This window comes from Aythya fuligula, chromosome 12 (assembly GCF_009819795.1).
Source record: "Aythya fuligula isolate bAytFul2 chromosome 12, bAytFul2.pri, whole genome shotgun sequence".
In the NCBI taxonomy this organism is placed as follows: domain Eukaryota; kingdom Metazoa; phylum Chordata; class Aves; order Anseriformes; family Anatidae; genus Aythya; species Aythya fuligula.
In genome coordinates, this window is record NC_045570.1 from 7,784,706 (window position 1) to 7,790,705 (window position 6,000).

Genomic DNA, 6,000 nt, shown 5'->3' on the forward strand with positions numbered 1-6,000 from the left:
ATGTTCTATTAACACACTGTGGACTCTTAACCAAGGGCAATACGAAGACGTACTTACTCCAAAATCCCCTTCATCTAACTGCTGGTTTATATTTCATAACACAGTTTGACTTCCCACCCATCTCCTCCAAGAAACTCTGTTCCCATTTCCCACTGTCTCATTTCTTGGCATTATCTAAGAGTGCAAGCTGTCCATGAAAAAACACAGTAGTTCCAGTCCAAATTTCTCCACTAGTGACTGTATTTAGGAGTACCTAAGAGAACAGAAGCAAAGCAAACATTCTCCTTTGCTTCAGAATTGACTTTTTGGAAAAGAACCACCTGCTTCTCAAGGGTCCAGGAAGTTCTCCCATGCCTCTCAAAAAGTTACTGCTAATAACATTTACTAGTACAAGAATACATTGATAATTAGCAGTAATTCTGGATGAGGCACATTATGTAGTGTATATTATATTATTATATAGTGTATATTATAAGAAATCTATTCACAGAGCAGTCTTATATGGAAACCAACCTACACTGCAAACTCATTAAACCTCCAGCGTATGCTTCAGCCATTTATGATAGAACAGTATGCAATTAATGTATCTCTGCATCTAGTAACATACAAACACACAAAGTTTTGTTCATGCATTTAGAAGAACACTCTCCTGGATGGAAAACTTAATAATCATACTCCTCCTTTATTAATTAGCTGACATCCGTATACTGCAGTATAGGAAACCTGGCTTGACATTGCCTAACTTCAATAGTTTTTAATATCTTAAAAGGATAAAGGTTATTTTCAACCAATAGAAAAGTATCTTCTACAGAAATGGCACACAAATCATTTACCAAACCATATGACATCATTTACCTCCAACTCCTATGAATGTTTTAGCTTTTTTCATACTGAAATAGAGACTGTGTTCTTTTAAATAATATGAGATCCTCAATCCATTTAGCTGAATGCCTTCTGATTTATTTTCCCCTCAGTATTTCAGAAAAAACACACTCTAAAGATGTTTAGCAAGTATGTATTTTATCAAGTTTATACATGAGCCAACATCTTATCTCGTGTCATATCACGTGCCCTCAAATTTCACACTTCTAGTCGGACTAAAACTTTCAAACTTTCTAGAAACTGCTATTTCTGAGCTTAACTGGAGTGCTATAATGAGGCATCTCCACCTGAATTAAAGTAATTAGCAGAGAGGGATCCACACAGTTTTCACAGATGAGCGTGCCCCAAACTGCAAGGAAAAATGAAAGCAAGTTCAGCTCCCCAGTTGTTGCCGGTCCTCCTTGTTATTTACTCTTCTACTTGGTTACTCTCCGTACCTACCCACCTACCTTCCACAGCTTCCGCCAAACGCATTCACAACCACAGGCTGATTGTTTTTCTGTTACTGGTGTAACAGTCAAGCCTTCAAAAAGCCATGTGGCCTGTAAACCGGTGAGATTATTTGGTTTGCTTTAAAAGAGAAGGTTCAGTTATAACTGTGTAACGCAAATTATTAGTATCATAACCAAATACAAATCTGACTCAATCATCAGAAAGTATAAATGTGTAAAACAGCAAGGCGAGTAATCAAAGCAGGTGTCTTGATGACTAACTTGACCAGAAGCAGATTTAACAAGCACTTGTCACCAGCAAAAATAGCATTTCACTTGAGGCTTTTCATTTCTGCTTTGACTCACACAGGACACTAGCTGCGAATGTATTCCCGAAGGCAAATCACTGAAGAAATCCTGGTGGGAAAAATAAAAGTACTATAGCTATTGTTACGGTATCTGACTGCTATTTTGAAAATATTCCAGTCATCACCAAGCTATCCAGCTGGAGAATAAAATCAAGTATTATGTTAAGAATTGACTCACTGATATAAGATCTCATTTTGGTGATAAATGCACAGCTTTATGGTTTCTTACACCACATACCCTAATCATCACTCTCATATCTTCCCGGAATACCTTTCACAGTACAACTTGTTCAGGAGCACAGATACTACTCTGAATTCTCAGACATTCTGAGGATTTGATTCAAATGCATCCATCTCAATTAGCAGCACATGACTGCAGTTCTATACAGTTTTGTTACTGATGACCTTGACAGTTGTTTGTCCTATTTTACCCTACCCATGAAGGAGCAACCACAATATCCTCCCAGTTTTACATACTTTTCCCCCCAGTACTCCCTTTCCCTCTCTCCCTCTCTGAATCTGCTTTTGTTATTCCCAGCTTTGGGTCTCTGCCAACAAAAACTCAGGTTTTCATGAAGGTGTGCACAACAGCTCACTCAGGATTTGGCATTTCATTCTCTTCTCTAACCTTGCTTGTTTTAGCCTTAAAGCCTTCAGGGCAGGAATTGCTTATTTGCCTGAGTCACATGTCTCATTGCACTACCTCTATGACAGAAACAGAACTACTGGCAGGGTTTTTGTTTGTTTGTTTTGGTTTCTTCTACAAATACTTCACTTAACTGGAACTAAAACCACCTAAAAGGAAGAGAGAGGGCAGAAGAAACTGGAGAAAACTGAAGTTACATCAAGATTTGAAACTTTAAAAACAACTACAGAAAAATTGAATCCATGATTCTGGCAAAAGGCTGATGGTTTTGTGCAAACAGAAGATAGTTTTGGAAGTGAAGAACCAGGGAGGAATAGCATAATATCTTTTAACATGCAACAATTCTGAAATATTCCAGCTCAAAACAGTTAGAACTCTAATGCTGCCAAAGCCCTGCCATAGGACTGCTAAGGCTAATGCGAGCTTATGACTTCACACAAGCTAACACGTGTGTTTCCTCATCACTCACCCTTGTGCAATACAAAGTCTTAACCTCTTGTTTTTGCTGATGGTTGCAGCTGTGAGGAATCTTTTTGCTGATATGCATAGGATTTCTACTGAAATGACACTGCTGTTGATATAGACAGCTTCAGTATAAGACCGGGACAGAGTGACCTGAAGCTAAGATCACTTCATTGTCTCACCAAAAATACTGATAAGGTCTACAACGCATTGCCCACATAGCAAAGGAACTAATGAAAGTTAATATGCGCTTATAATGAAATACTAACACTGCATTACAAGGTGGCCTTCCTTTAGAAGAGGGAAAGAGGAAGATTCCCTCTCCCTTCCTCAGCAAGGACAGCAGCTGGTCTGGCATTTGTTCAGCAGGGACTGAACCTGTGAGCAGATGTCAAATACCAAATACTCACATACAATACCTGCTCATTAGCAGAAATTTCCAGTATTCCTGCCTCTGTCTTCTGCAGTAGTCTTGTCTGCACGCAGCAACCCTTGTTATAACACAACCTTACATAAATACTTTGACTATTCACTTATCCCAGCTGTAAAACTCCTTTTTCTTAACGATTGGTCCTTTGAGTAAGAGTCAAGACTGCCCTACACAGGCAAACAGCATAAATGTCTTCAGGGAGTTAAGCACCAACAGAGCAAAGGTTGGAAGTCCCAGAAATGCCTATTCCTTGCAGTGTATGTATTTAGGCACCTCATAGTCTAACAATTTAGATGGGAAAGGTTTAGTCTGTCTAGTATGGCTCTTGTTTCTGGTGAGAGAAAAATCACTTCCCTGTCACACATGGTTAGCAGACAGGAAGTCCTTGCACCAAAAGCAGTTCCCAATGCAAAGATTTAACCTGTTCAGCCAAGTCTTGCATGCTCCCCTATGCAAATCATCTTTATCACTGTAAAAAACAGCATAAACCTTTGATCAAATAAAACTGCCTGTAACATCCATTTGTAAGAAAGGTTGAGGTGTGTTTATCATATGAACAGATATGAAAGAGAAGTTTCTAGGTCAATTATCCACTTCACCTTCTATCAGTGATGGCAGTAAATCCTGACTGTACGCACGTGGGACACACCTGCACAGGAGAAATTCAGCAACACTGCACACATGTTCTGACAAATCCTGAAAAAGGCTTCAAACATTATATGAGTGAAAACTCACAACCTGCTCACAGGCAGGTATCCTTGTACATCTTGGATATGTACATCTTAGCAACTTGTACATATCCTATGTACATCTTAGCAACTTTTCAAAATTTACTGAAGTACTACTAATCCTAGTCAAATCCACCTCAGTAATAGACTTTAAGCCAAGTTACTTTGAAGGTAGGGAACTTGTACTAGCTACAAGTGGAAAATAACATGCTACTATGTCCCTCAAACACTTCTAGTTTATATTTCCAAGGGAAAAATTAGAATTAAGCTTACAAGTAGGGACTTTCTGGTAAACTGTCTTCAGATAGAAGCGAGCACTCAAGGCAGCTACAACTGGAGAAAGATCTAGAGAAACACACAGAATCAGCCTCAGGTAAAGCCAGGCCATGACTGAGTCTGTTTGAATCATTTATCTGATTTTTATGGTGGTGCACAAAAGTGGAAACCTCTCAAAACAGGGAGAGTACAGTCAGATGGCACACAACTACCCATCTACACATACATACTCTTTAGCTGTAACTTAGTCACCTAAGGCATTTCTTAATGCACGCCTTAAAGCACTTTTCTTCAAAAATAATAGTTTCAAAAATAATAACAATAATCACACAAACAATCAAACCCAGTACCTTACACATGCTTGCCCGGAGGCATTACACTATGACACCTAAGTTCCTGTGGCGGCTGGCTGCAGAGCAGCCATTATCACATGTGCCTGTCCCAAAAACACCCTATTCTGACCCAACCTGAGCTCCGAGCCCAGTGTTCGCCTGCAGCGAGACGAAATATAAAAATAAAACAAATAAAACCAACTCAGGGCTCGGCAAAGCCACCCCGGGGGCTGCCCACGGCTGGCGTGACGAGCCCGGCTCGGGGCCGCTTCGTCCCGGTCGCTCCTTCCTCCCCCAGCAGTTGTTTTTTTGATAAAATAAGACAAATTCTTTTTTTTTTTTCTTTTTTTTTTCCTTCTTCCCGCGGCCACGCGCCTCAGGGCAGAGGCGCCTCATGACAGAGGCGCCGGCCGGCTCCGGAACCGGAGGCCAGGCGGAGCTGAGGGCGCCCCTCACACACACGCACACCCCTCGGGTGCTGCCGTTAAAAATAATAATAATAAATAATAACAAGAAACACGGGGCAGCTTCCCACCACCGCACACCTGCAGCCGACCGCGGGTGCTGCCGGCGAGGCCCCCACCCTCACCGCGCTGCCTCCCAAGGCGGGAGGGAGCCGGCGCCTCCCCACCGTGCCTACCCCGGGGGTCTCCCGGCTCGTCCCCCGCCGGCTCCGGGCGGCTGTAGCGGTGCTGCTGCCCCCGTTACCTCCTCTCCTGATGGCCCCGCTGCGGCGTGCCCCGGGGATGCTCGCTCCTTGCCACACTCCGCTTGATGGCGGCCGCTCCGCCCCGCGGCCCCGCGCCCTCCGCCGCCGCCGCCTTCCTCCCCTCCCCGGCAGGAAACCGCGGCTGCTTCCCTCCCTCCTCGCCTCGCCTCCCCTCGCCTCGCCTCGCCCGGGGGAGCCGCCGGAGGGCCCGGCCTCCCCCTCCGACCCCTCCGGGGTTGCTTCAGCAGCGCCGCGCCCTGCGGCTGAGGAGCGTGGCGAGCCCTCCTCGCCCCCGCGCGAAATGGGCGACGGCTTCTCCTTGCCTCGGGGCTGGAAGCCATCCTTCCTTCCCCTCAGGCGCAAGATGGAGAAGAGGTTTAGGGCTGACGGTGTGAAAGCGGTGCTTTTTGCAAACCCCGGGGCTCGCTGGAGGAGCCGTGCGGCTGCCGCCTCTCCCCCCAGGCAGGTGGAGGTGGGCCCGGGCCCGCCCCGCAGCCCCTGAGGTGACACAGCACCGGGGCTCAGTCTCGTGAGATTGACCCAAAATGAGGCGCCTGAGGCAGCCGAAGGTTTTAAACCTGGCATTAGTTTGGGGGACAGCTGCTACGAGCCATTGTGGCTCTGGGTATAAGAAGGAAAACCTTAAAATGCTGCCATTTACGTGTTGGTGTCCTCAAGTGGAGCACAGCCGCACCTAAAATTTGTCTCCGGTGAAGTACATCTAGGTGGATCTCTC

The 6,000-nt window shown here is 44.8% G+C and overlaps 1 protein-coding gene across 2 annotated transcripts in view; it reads right to left on the reverse strand.

The window, feature by feature from the left end:
* The window catches only part of SLC7A6 (solute carrier family 7 member 6), a 30,029-nt gene extending 24,699 nt beyond the window's left edge, over positions 1-5,330 (reverse strand). Inside the window, exon 1 of one of the 2 annotated variants that reach the window (XM_032195608.1) lies at positions 5,264-5,330. The gene's annotated coding sequence lies outside the window, so the exon portion shown is untranslated. Of the gene's footprint in view, positions 1-5,195 lie in introns of both variants that reach the window. The other variant, XM_032195607.1, reaches the window with a different exon arrangement.
* Positions 5,331-6,000: the final 670 nt, after the last annotated feature.